Source organism: Dendrobates tinctorius, unplaced genomic scaffold (assembly GCF_039654945.1).
Source record: "Dendrobates tinctorius isolate UK_male_01 unplaced genomic scaffold, ASM3965494v1 ptg000016l, whole genome shotgun sequence".
NCBI lineage: Eukaryota > Metazoa > Chordata > Amphibia > Anura > Dendrobatidae > Dendrobates > Dendrobates tinctorius.
The window spans coordinates 23,935,345-23,948,564 of record NW_027361684.1 but is presented as its reverse complement, the minus strand read 5'-3'; the positions used below and the strand labels follow the sequence as shown (position 1 = coordinate 23,948,564).

Sequence of the window (13,220 nt, the reverse complement as noted above, 5' to 3'; positions counted from 1 at the left end):
CCTCACATGGCCATATAGACGGAAAATAAAAAAGTTATGGCTCTGGGAAGAAGGGGAGGGGAAAAAGCAAAAAAAGTTCCGGGAGTGAAGGGGTTAAGTTGATAATAAAATATAGATATTAGAATTAAATTTAAAAAGTGTATATTTCCATTTAATGTTATTAATTGTGCTAATATTTCTAAGAATTCCTATATTTTTTTAGCATACTTTAGATTTAATAGTAAAAAATCAATAAATACTAATACATTTACTCGACAATGATCTTATCCAGTGTACAGTGCCATCCGGATGGAGAGATGAAGCGTTTGCAGAGGACCAGCAGCCGGTGGCAGGTGCAGGAGGAGCCGCAGCTGGAGCGCAGCTGAGCCGGGCTCCTCTCCGGGCGTCCCCCGGCGCTCCGGTCAGCAGTAGTCGCTAGGACCCCGCAGATGGCTGTGAGCGGCTGCAGGCAGCAGCAGTGACGGGCAGCACTGAGCATGCGCGGGTTGGGGCTTCTGCTGGCTGCTCGGTTAGTTACTGGTATAAACAGCTGGAGGTAGCGGAGCTCACAGAAGGCGGGCGGGCAGCGAGCACTGAGGGCTGCACCGTGTGTACGGGCTCCAGAGGCGGCCAGGGGATGACACAGGGAGCTGCGTTTCTCCTCTCTGTCTGCACAGCCTATCGGACTAATACTTTTTCCTCCTCCTAGATCTCACAGGTAAGTTTTAGGTGTCTCCCGTCCATCTGGGGAGATCGGCTCTTCTCTGGGAACTTGCTGAGGATGCGCGGACTGTTGCACATCGTGACTTTATATCGTGATGTACTGATTGTGTATGGGAAGGATGAGTGCCGGCTACACCAAGTGTCAGGGTGAGGGGAGTGTAGTGCAAAATATGACCGGATCGCAGGGTGCTTATTATATGACCTGATTACAGGGTGCTTATTATATGACCTGATCACAGGGTGCTTCTTATATGACCGGATCACAAGGTGCTTCTTATATGACCGGATCACAAGGTGCTTATTATATGACCGGATCGCAGGGTGCTTCTTATATGACCGGATCACAAGGTGCTTATTATATGACCTGATCACAGGGTGCTTATTATATGACCTGATTACAGGGTGCTTATTATATGACCTGATCACAGGGTGCTTCTTATATGACCGGATCACAGGGTGCTTCTTATATGACCGGATCACAAGGTGCTTATTATATGACCGGATCGCAGGGTGCTTCTTATATGACCGGATCACAAGGTGCTTATTATATGACCTGATCACAGGGTGCTTATTATATGACCTGATCACAGGGTGCTTATTATATGACCGAAGGTGCTTCTTATATGACCGGATCACAGGGTGCTTCTTATATGACCTGATCACAAGGTGCTTATTATATGACCTGATCACAAGGTGCTTATTATATGACCTGATCACAGGGTGCTTATTATATGACCTGATCAAACTGTGGCTATGATATGGTATTATATATGATCACAATGTGAATACTATATGGAATGATCACAAGGTGGATATTATATCATATGATCATAAATGTGGGTATGATATGATCGCAATGTGGTTCTTATATGACCTGATCAAAATGTGGATATTACCTGAAATGAATGATCATAAATGTGAATATTGTATGATATTATAGGATATGATCACAAGGTACTTATTATATGACCTGGTCATAAATGTAGGTATGATATTCTCACAAGGTGGTTATTATATGACCTGATCAAACTGTATATATGATATGATCATAAATGTGGATATATGGTATGATCACAAGGTGGATATTATATGATGCTAAATGTGGGTATGATATAATCACAATGTGGATATTACCTTAAATAAATGATCATAAATGTGGATATTATATTGAATGATCATAAATGTGCTTATTATATGAATTGATCACCATGTGGATACTATATGGAATGGTCACACCGAGTCTTTCATATTCAGGATTATGTACGAGTAATGCCTTTTACACATTTCAGCTGTGATTAAAGTCTTCCAGAGAGTGTGAATGTGGCCCAACAGCGATTTGCTCTCCTATATTTCTTGTTTGCCTTGTGTACCTGAAACCGTGACCTATTGGATTCACATGTCCGCGGCCCGAAATAGTTGTAGCCATAAGTGTCCCAAACAACATCGGAAAGTCTCAGACCGCTTTACAGGATGTGATGTTCCAGGTCTGGAGACTGATCTACAATACCCCCCCCTCACTTTTTTACAGGATAACTGGCAGATCTTATCTATTGATCTGATTGAAGTCCTGTCTGTGTCTCCTGTCAGGAGTGATGGGGGATATACTCCACGCTCTCTGCCTTTTCCTGTTGAATCAGCTAATGACACATTGCAAGTCTATTCCAACTCCTCACCGTCACAGAGAGGATGCAGATTGTTCCCACTCCGTGGTGGCACAGTTAGCTCCTTGTGATTCCCATTCCCATCCATTGCACTTGTTACCTTCCCCGGTTTCCAATGTGCGACTGTTGATTATGCAAAAAAGAGGCTATATACAGTACAGTATAAATGGGATGCAAATGGTAATTGCAGATCATGAGCGCACCAGGAAAATGACTGTGGCTGGGGAAAAGAAATGGGTTAAATGCTGTTATTGTTATTCTTCATAGGGATCAATTTTAGCTTTTTTTCATCATTTGTGTTGAAGGAGTTCTGTTTCTTTAAGGTGCCTAGGCTTCAGGGAGCAGCGCAATAATACATGTGAATGCACCGAATGTAACACATCCAGAATGGTTATTTAACCCATAATGTGCAAGGAAGAGATGCCGGCCATCATCAGACCTCTCCGCTCTCGAACTCATTCACCTTTTTCCAATCAGACGTGTGTTCATAGCTCATTTTATGCATTGTAACACAATTCGGCGTAGCCAAACTTTTCTCTTCCTTTGACTGAGGCTTTGTCAGTGCTGAATAATCAAGACAAATGTAATACATCATCCAAACCCAAGTGGACTTCTGTGCCGTACTTGCAAAAATTCATAAAAAAAAAATCCATAACCCATGAAATTGTTTAAAAAAAGAAAAAACCCATTGACTATCAGAGAGGGCATCCATTAAGTCATTGTTCTAAATCATATTTAATCTCTCCATTACGTGTAGATTTTGATTTAGTGTTTCTGGGCAAGACTGTAAATTAACCTTCTTAAACAGTATATGTAAAAAATGATCCGGCAATGTGAATTATAGCATAAAAAAAGTATATTACCAATATATAATGAGCTGAAAGTGCCAGTTTGGAATTGCCTTACGGAAAGTTCTAAAATGAGAAATGATAATAATATGCATTAATTTGCTTCTTGCCCTGAGAAAACAGAATATTATGGCGTGACAGTGACAAAGGACTTGACTGGAATTCTGGGAAACTGCTTTTTTTTTTTTTTTTTTTTTTGCATAAACTTGTTCATTTGACATATCTTTTTTTTTTATTATTGTGTAAGATGTGTAAATATATATGTTATAAACGAACTATATTTTCCTCCAAAAACTTGAATGATAAGTTCGACTTTACTACATCTATCTAGAAGCTTGAAAGTTAGAATAACTAAGTTTTGCATTTGCAAACAATCGTTTGTAGTGTGGCTAAGCCAACGGTTCGACCACTCTTAGGCCAAGTTCACGCGACCATATTCTTGGTCTGAATTCTATCCGTGAAAAACCTGTTTATGCTCGGACCAACGTTATTAATGTGCATTTATTTTTTTACGGACCAAATTTGCGTGTGGGGGGGGGGGGGGGGAAGCTGGTGCGCTACTTTCTTCCTTCCCGACACTCGCCTATTCAAGTCTACAGGTGCGCAGGAAAATCGGATTCCTGTGGATCAACCCTGTATCCTGATTTTACAGATTCATTGCAAAACTTTAACATAGGAAAATGTACTTGTTCTTGCAAATTTTAATAATGCTGATGTATAAAAAGGGATTTCCTGCCGGTGAAAATCAACTTTTTCTTCTAGATGAAACAAGGACGATTTTTCTTTTCTTTTTTATTTTTTTACATGCCCATGTGGACTTAGCCCTGGTAGTCTATTTAAATGAATTCTTAAAGCATCTACATCTTTATTTTTGACCACTCCTTTAAGATGAGTACTGTTTTATTCCCGCTAGGTGGCACTTTTATTTTTGCCCGTGTCATGTCTACTTACCGTAACAGTAGCAGAGAGGGTCAGCTAGTCTCTAGTGATGTGATTTATACTGTGTCCTTAAGTTCCTGGGATCGTCTTATGAGAAGTATTCCCAGCCTATCTTTTCAAAGCTTTGTCTTTCTCTTGGCTTCCTTAGGAGCTGTGCATAGTAGGCTTTTTGTTTGGAAAGATCAATCAGGCGTTCGGTGTAACACCCTTAGTCCAGTGGTAGATGGCAGCCCATGAGCTGCGAAAAATATTTATGCAGGCAGTCGTTTAGTGTAGTCAGTTCACATTACTCAAAGTTACATTAATACAATTGTATTACTTTCATTGCTTAGAACATGGTCTACGTTCCTTATCTAATTTCCTTCTTTTCTTACCAACCGAATGATTTTTCTGCCAAGCTTTGAGTTTTTTTTTTTTACTATGGATTCCACTGAGAGGCCCTGCGTTCACACATTGCCAAGAATTCCTTTCTCTGTATGTGAATAGTTATTCTAGTGGACTATTGCACTTGAAAGCTTAAACCGGACCTGTCCTTTTTTATTTTTAATTTGTGCACATTTCAGTAACTGTGCCTTTTTAAAAACTTTGTAATTCCGAGAAATAAAAAAAAAAAAATACTGTATCTTTCACACGCTTTCGTACACGTTCATTAGTGACACTCCTCAATAAACATTCTCATAAGACTTTAGAAAAAGATTGGGGCTGTCTTGTGATATTTCCTTGTTTTGTTACTTGGGGAAAAAAAGTAGAGATATAGGACAAGGGCTTCTTCAGCAGAGCCGCACAGCAGCACGTTCTTAAAGAAAACCTGTCACCAGGCTTTCCCCATATAAAGGACGTTCATCACCTTTAAGCCCTCTTTTACAGGATACTACTTTAGAAGTCACCAATCCCCTCTTCAGATCCCCAGAAAGACCTTATATTATATCCACATATGCCCCAGTCAAGTCCAATAGGTGTCACTGGTCTTGATCTGGTGCCTCCTCTCTACCTACAACCGCCGTCTACCTGGTGACATGTCCGCTTTAAGAAGAACCTATGATTAGAAGATCTAAATTGAGGTCTATGGAGATAGCTAGGAAAATTTGTATAATAGAGATCAGAACATAGCTTGCTTAATACTGCCACCAGGTAGCTATCTAAAAACGGCCAATAGTATACACCGGCCAATAATTACCCTGTGCCAGTCATTGCACTGGTTGCCCATCCGCTACAGAATGTAATATAAACTCATCTCTCTTACCCACCACCCTACATCTCCTCCTAATTTTTTTTCTATCACCCTACCGTGCCTTCCGTTCCGCTAATAACCTAACACTTACATCCTCAATTATCCAAACTTCCCACTCCTGTCTCCAAAAGTCTTGTGAGCTGTGGCAATTTTCTGGAATAGACTGCTGCTGACAATCTGGTTAATTTTCAATGCTCACAGTTTTAAGCATGTCCTAAAACCCACTTATTTAGATTGGCCTATTGCCTCCCCTCACTTTTCTAGCTATTCCCTTTTTGCCCTCAAAGCAGCGGATAGACCCAAATGATGCGCGTTTGCTATAGATATGCTTCATGAGATTGACAATGATGCAAGATTTTTGCAGAAAATTGTGTTTAATGATGAGGCGACCTTCCATATCTGAGGATATTTTCATCACCATAACGTCCGAATATGGGCTATTGAACATCCTCATGCCTACGTTGAGTACGAAAGTAACACCCCTAAAGTGAATGTGTGGTGTGACCTGATGCATGATAAAGTGGTAGGCCCATTTTTTTTTTTTTTCTTGCGGAGCTGTCTGTGACGGCAAACGCGTATCTTGACATGTTGAAATTGTATGCAGTGCCACAATTTCCAGAAGATGTCATCTTTCAACAGGACGGCGCTCCTCCACACTACGCCACCATTGTTCATGAGTTTCTGGATAGAACATTCCCCCAGCGGTAAATAGGCAGGGGTTCTGTCAAGCCATGGCAACCACGATCCCCGGATCTGACACCCTTAGGCTTTTGGGGTTATGTGAAGCAACGTGTGTACATTGAACGTATCAATGACATTGATCGCTTAAAACAGAGAATCACAGACGCTATTCACTCTGTTACACCAGACGTCCTTACCCGTATGTGGCAAGAACTCCACTATCGTTTGAATGTGTGTAGGGCAACAAATGGAGCCCACATCGAACTTCACTGAATACTTATGAAACTGGGAGACTTTCTTTTATTTGGAGCAGATTTCACATTTCTATCGTCTTTTGTTGCTTTACGTACACACTGTAAGGCTGTGTGCACACGTAGCGATTTTTAAGCGTTTTTGCCGCGATTTTCGGGCCAAAAACGCTTAAAAATCGTGTACAGAACGCCTCCCATGCATTCCTATGGTATTCCGCACATGCTGTGCTAATGCTGCGCTTTTTTCCGCGGCGGAATCGCATCGTGGAAAAAATCGCAGCATGCTCATTCTTTTGTGCGGAATCGCAAAGAATTGCCGCGATTCCACACCCATAGGAATGCATGAGAATCGCTTACTTCCCGCATGTGGCTATGCCCACCATGCGGGAAGTTAAGCGTCTCATGTGCGGTTGGTACCCACGGTGTGGAGGAGAGGAGACTGTCCTCCAGGCCCTGGGTACCATACCCCTGTAAAAAAAAGAATAAAAAATAAAAAATCGGGGTATATTTACCTTCCGGTGTCCCGCGCTGCATTCCCGGCCTCAGCGTTCCCAGTAATGCCTTGCGGCAAGGCCCTGTAATGACGTAGTCTCGCGTGACTCTAGCTTTCTCGCGAGATCGCTATAGCAACGCGAGACTACGTCATCACAGGTCTCGCAAGGCATTACTGGGAACGCTGAGGCCCGGGAATGCAGCGCGGGACACCGGAAGGTAAATATACCCCAATTTTTTTTTTTTTTTTTTTTTTTTTTTTCATTTTAACATCCTATCTTTTACTATTGAGACCGCATAGGCGGCCTCAATAGTAAAAACCTGGTCACACTTGTCAAACACTATGTTTGACGGGTGTGACCAACCTGTCAATCACTTTCCAAGCGATGCTTCAAATCGCTTGGAAAGTGCTTGAATAACGCACACGAAAATCGCGGCAAAATCGCGATCATAATCGCGGTGAAATCGCGCAGAAAAAAACGCGCGATTTCTGGGAAGGAGTCCGGTTTTTAGTGAGCGTTTTAAAACGCTACGTGTGCACATAGCCTAAAACTTTCTCACCCTACAGCATATCAGCCATTGTAGTGCACAGAACTACTTGAAACTTTTAAATGTTTACTGAAAGTAAACATTCTGTTGTCATGGAGACGCCTTCTTCTCGGCTTTCTCTTGAATATGAGTGGATTGTATTAGACGAACTGTATGGTTCACTCCTGAGACTTGATGAAGAAAGTCATGGAAACGTAAGCTACAGAATCATTTTGAAATCTTGCATCTGCATGTAAGTCGCGCAGCTGATTGTGTTGTTGACGGCGTACATCATGCACAGATTTTGTTTAATTTTCAAAACTGTTTTATGTAATTTAATTATACAGAGCATTTTCTAATGTGGTTAATTAGAGTTTAGTGCCACATTTATTCAATATAAAGCACTGCGCCGCCATTTTGCTAAAAGAGTAGCTGACGAGTATAGGAGACTTGCACAACTGTAGAACCAAGACTTTTACATCTCTCCTGTAAGAGGCGGTGCAGTACTGAAGAATTAGAGCGCTGATCCCAATTTAAATGTATCGGAAACACCATAAATTCAGTAATTTACCATTTTAAGATAACCTCCTCTACTTTCTTTGCTTTTCTTCTACTGTATTATATTGAGTTGTCGGTGGCATTCAGTCTCCTAATGAACAGTGACCGTTTCTCGTCTTCCCGACAGGTTCAGGTTATTCGTTAGGAGACCCACTTACCCAGTTCCACATTTTAAATGTCTGAATAAAGAATTAGTTTTAACGAGAGACTGAGTGCCACCGACATCTTTTCTGCGCATATAAAAACAATATTTAACAAACATAGATTTGGTTTTGCACCACCATATTCTGAGAACTGAAATTTTTTTATTTTATTGTTTTGCCAAATAAGCCATCTTGTTTTATGTACCGGGTCTTTTCCGACGCAGCGATACCAATTATTTTTACTTTTTTTTTTTTTTTTTTGTTTGTTTTATCAGACTGCATTTTTAGTGGACAAAACGGCGTTTTTGTATGTTTTTTTGTGTGTTTTATTTTTAACATATTTTATCTAACTTTTTTTACTTTCCCACTGTTGGACTTGTATTTTTTTTTTTTTAGTCTCATGCATTGCAATACTTATCAGTGAGTCACTGACACAACCTGTGCGACACTGCTTATAGCAGGATCTTACAGGCCATCATACTTTGGGGTCATCAGATGACCTCGGGGTACCATGGCAACAATTGCACCTGCGATTAAGATTGTGGTGGGGTCGATCCTGCGAAGGGGGGGTCTTTTAACACCCTTTTAACCCACTTAGATATATACTTAGCGTTCTTTAATGGGTTAATCGGCCTCAATTTGTTTCAAAACTGGCCAGGGTCATGTACAGCTGTCACTTGCAGGAATTTCAGGCCTGGGGTGGCACTATTCACTTATTCCTTAGTGCTGTTAAAAGGTGTTTCGGCATTTTCTTAGGGGCTAAAGAAATTATGTATGCCCGAGATTTTTTTTTATTTTTTTCAACTTTTCAAATAACCTCCTTAGGCCATGGTCACATATTCAGTATTTGTAAGCCAAAATCAGGAGTGGAACAATCAGAGGAAAAGTATAATAGAAACATGTCACCACTTCAGCATTTTTCACCCACTCCTGATTTTTGCTTACAAATACTGCTGTAAAATACTTAACATGTGAACATGGCTTTTAAGGAGTTCCCTTATTACAAACATTGTTAGATGTATATGTCCTTTCATAGTGCTGTTGGCTCTACTTCAGAGCTACACCTGATTACAAGGAACACAGTGCAGCAGAGTTGAGCCATGTTTCATTACAAATACAACAAGCACATTTGCAGTAGTCTTCTCACAGTGCTGTCAGCTCTGTTGGACTGTCCTTCCCTCACACTGGCTGCCTATGAGATGGAAATGGAAGCACTGTGAGAATACTGCTACTGCAAATGTGTTTTATATTGAGACAACCTTAATTTCTGTTCTGTTAGCTCTGATCTCACAGTGTATGTGATTATGAGAAAAAAAGCGCTATTACATGGTTGACACTGATAATACCACCCTTTCATTTATAATGATCTCTGGTGGCAGATTCTCATGCAGATCAGTGTCCAGCCCATAGATTTGAACATCTCATTTACATATAAGAAAAACGTGGATTTTTCTGGAATAAGACATTGAACCGAAATTATCAAGGTGTCATTTTATTCAAATTTCTATGACCTTCATGCCCATGTAGATGACTTAGGAGGGTTTATCCTACTTAAAGATTTTTTTTAAATGGAACTAAAATTTGTAACCTTTCAATAGCAGTGATTCTTTACCATTTCACTCAGTCCCTCTAAGGCTACGTTCACATATTCAGAATTTTTTCCACTACTGATTTGGCTTACATATACTGATGTAAATTACTGACCAATTAGAGGAAAAATACAACAAACGTGCACCATTTTGCATTTTTCACCCACTCTCGCTTTTGACTTACAAATGCTGAACTTGTGCACATAACCTAACACAAATAACTTGCTGTCAAGTTTAAATTTGTTATCACTCTGTTGGTTTCATTCCTATAGTGAAATCCATCAAGGTCCTTTTTTTTTTAAAGGATTCACAATGTGATATATTTTTGGGTGTTAGCTAACAACAACATCAAAAATTAGCTTTGATATAATAAATCTACCATCCAATATTTAAAAGTAGATGCATACACGAACAACTCATCATTGCAGGTTATTTTGCATTTGATTGACTGTAGTGGTCTGCAGAAACTAACCTGCACAAAGTCCTTTACCTGGCAACAGAGATTATTGCTGTTTTATATTGATTTTGATATATCCATATTGACTTACAGGCCAATCCATCAAGATGAGCTGGAGACAGTCAGTTTAATGGGGTTTTGGCCAGAATTATTGACCGATTAGATGTTGTGAGAATAAATCACTTTTACGGCTATTGCGCATGGCTGAGCCATACTTATGGACCTGTTCTGTAGAGCATAGAATCACTGAACTCTATATTGCAGATGTTTCCTGGACAGTATGGTCCAATTAAATTTTATGGGTTATGTAATATGACTCAAGGCTTATAGAAAGCGGTATAATGGCCATAAACCCGATTTTTCATTGGGAAAATCAGGTTGACAAATCCACCATAGTTTAATTTCATGTTTTCCACTTAATGAAAATTATTACCGTAATTATTTCAAATCATCCCCTGAGTGATATTATTATTAAAGCTTTTTTACTAAATAAGAATAGTCTTTCGGAAACAGTTTGAGGCTCTCGTGCAGTGTTGCTGTCTCTTCCTTTAGACAAATCGAACATTATCTGAATGTCCAGGCTGCAGCTGATCCCTGGTTTCCACTTCATGTTCAATTTGTCTGAAGGCGGAGAGAGTGGGCGCCAGCTTCAATCAGCGGGGCCAAGCGAGGGGTATCAGAGGAAGTTCTCCAAGTTGTGGACCACTTTTTTAAATGTTTTTATTTGCCAACTTATTAAATAAATTCAAACTTTGTCATCTGGTTTGCAGCTGGAACGTCTGTATCAGTCTGATGCCGTTGGCGACTGCACCACCATGTAACTCGCTTGTGCGGTAATGGCTTTTCTCTAGTTTCTGACTCTGACCTATGTTCAATTTCACACAGCCAAGCGTACACAGAACCTCCTGCTCTGATGCTTTCAAACCAACATCGACACACCCAACCCTTACCTGAAAGTTTAAATGAGAATCGTGGACATGGGCGACTTCAAAGACCCCGACTGGATGGAGAGATCCATTGCACGACTTTCTTAGAGATCTCTCCAAAAATAAACAACCATGTCAGGTTTTCTTGAATCTGTCTTGGTCAAATAGCTGGACCAAGTCCACACTCTCTTTTATTTTGCGTTGTAACCCGAGCTGTGGCTGTAATTGCAATGCTCTCCAGCAGTTTCAGTATGTGTCTATGCATATCTTGAGGGATACATAATGACCCTTGTATATGATTCCCCTCACTGCCTCACAATACACTGCCAACGTCATTTTTACACTTTCAGGGACTCGAAGGGGGCTTATTCTCACCCCTTGATTCCAGCAGAAAATATGACTATAACACCTCTCTGATGTCGCAACCTTGTTGGGACATGGTGGCCATCCACTTCTCCATCCATCTTGACTATTTAAGGTTGCACAGCACTCATCAATAAACAAGACTAATGTTAAAGCAATCTTCAAGTATGTGTGGGCCCACTACAACTGTATCTGCTTGGGAGCATTGTTAATGGTGACAGACTAGTAGGTTTATGTACAATTGCAAGTCTCTACACATTGAAGTTCATGGTATTCCAGTGGCACCAGAAGCTTCAAATAACTGTTTGCTGCTTTTTAATGGTATTTTAGCTGCTGCTTTCTTAATCCGATAAATTTGTCTGACAGAAACTTTCCTCATTAAGCGTTTATCTGCACTAACCCATCTGTGCTCTGTATCAGTCACAGATCTCTTCACAGTACAATGATCACGCTTAAATATTCGTGAAATATCTAATGTTTCTATACCTTATCTAAACCACCGCACTATTTGATGCTTTTCGGCAGCAGAGAGATCCTATTTTCCATCCCATATTGCTTGAAAGTTGTGGCCTGCCTAAGAATGTGGAACATCCTTAAGTACTTTTCCATTAACTGGGGTCACCTGGCAAACTAATTATCACAGAAATTTGAGATTCATTTTGGTGATCCGAAGAGCCCTGAGTCACAAACCATCCATGAATTTGACAAACATTAAAAATATATCTTTATGACACTTAAATCCAATTTGCATGACAATTTGGAACGTGGTGTATTTTTTTAAAGAAAATAGCCATGATATACTAATCTTGGACTTTCCCTTTAACTGATTTATAGTGTATGCATTTGGCTTGCTATATATGACTGAAAATTGACGGATTGGAGTTTCACCCCTGAATGACCGCCGATACGCCTTTTAAAAGCTTAAAAAGGAGAAAACGGAGTAACGGATACAAAATATATGCAAAAGTATAAATTTTATTAGTACTCACATCAAGTGCTGACAAGTATACAAGTTGACTAAAATAGGGGGGATAAGCCCCAATGATACAACAATCAGGACAGACAAGGACAGGGTAAATAAAATGATACCAGTGCTCGAAATCTACATGGCACAACGTTCAGTCAGCCCATGGGCATTGCACATAACAGACATATGTCTAATGGTAAAAGATAGTCAAATATGGCATACTCAATTAAATGTGTATTTTTTTTTTTTTTTTTGGCGCTCTAGACATGTACAACTATGTACAATACACATTTAATTGAGTATGCCATATTTGACTATCTTTTACCATTAGACATATGTCTGTTATGTGCAATGCCCATGGGCTGACTGAACGTTGTGCCATGTAGATTTCGAGCACTGGTATCATTTTATTTACCCTGTCCTTGTCTGTCCTGATTGTTGTATCATTGGGGCTTATCCCCCCTATTTTAGTCAACTTGTATACTTGTCAGCACTTGATGTGAGTACTAATAAAATTTATACTTTTGCATATATTTTGTATCCGTTACTCCGTTTTCTCCTTTTTAAGATTAGCATATGGAGTGGTAATCCATGCACAAGGCGTTTTTGGACCATGGTCACCGCCTTGTCTCGTTCTCTGATACTGGGCATTATCATATATGCCTTTTAAAAGCTGTAGTTAAGGGTACTTATGCCTCAACGCTGCTTTTTAACGACGCTGAGAAATAGGTGTATAGTGCCCCCCGGCATCGGAATTTCTCTGGGGTCTCGGCTACAGGGGGTAGATGAGACCCCAGAGAACATGATTCAGGTCGGTTTTTACCGACCCCAGAGTTGCGATCACCGTTATTAACGGAATAACAGCAACTGGAAAAAAAATCCTA

At 40.2% G+C, this 13,220-nt stretch overlaps 1 protein-coding gene across 2 annotated transcripts in view; it reads left to right on the top strand.

Moving 5' to 3' along the window:
- Positions 1 to 477: 477 nt before the first annotated feature.
- WSCD1 (WSC domain containing 1) overlaps positions 478 to 13,220 on the top strand; it is a 373,645-nt gene continuing 360,902 nt past the window's right edge. For both annotated transcript variants that reach the window (XM_073565577.1, XM_073565578.1), the window contains exon 1: positions 478 to 697. The gene's annotated coding sequence lies outside the window, so the exon portion shown is untranslated. The remainder of the gene's footprint in view (positions 698 to 13,220) is intronic.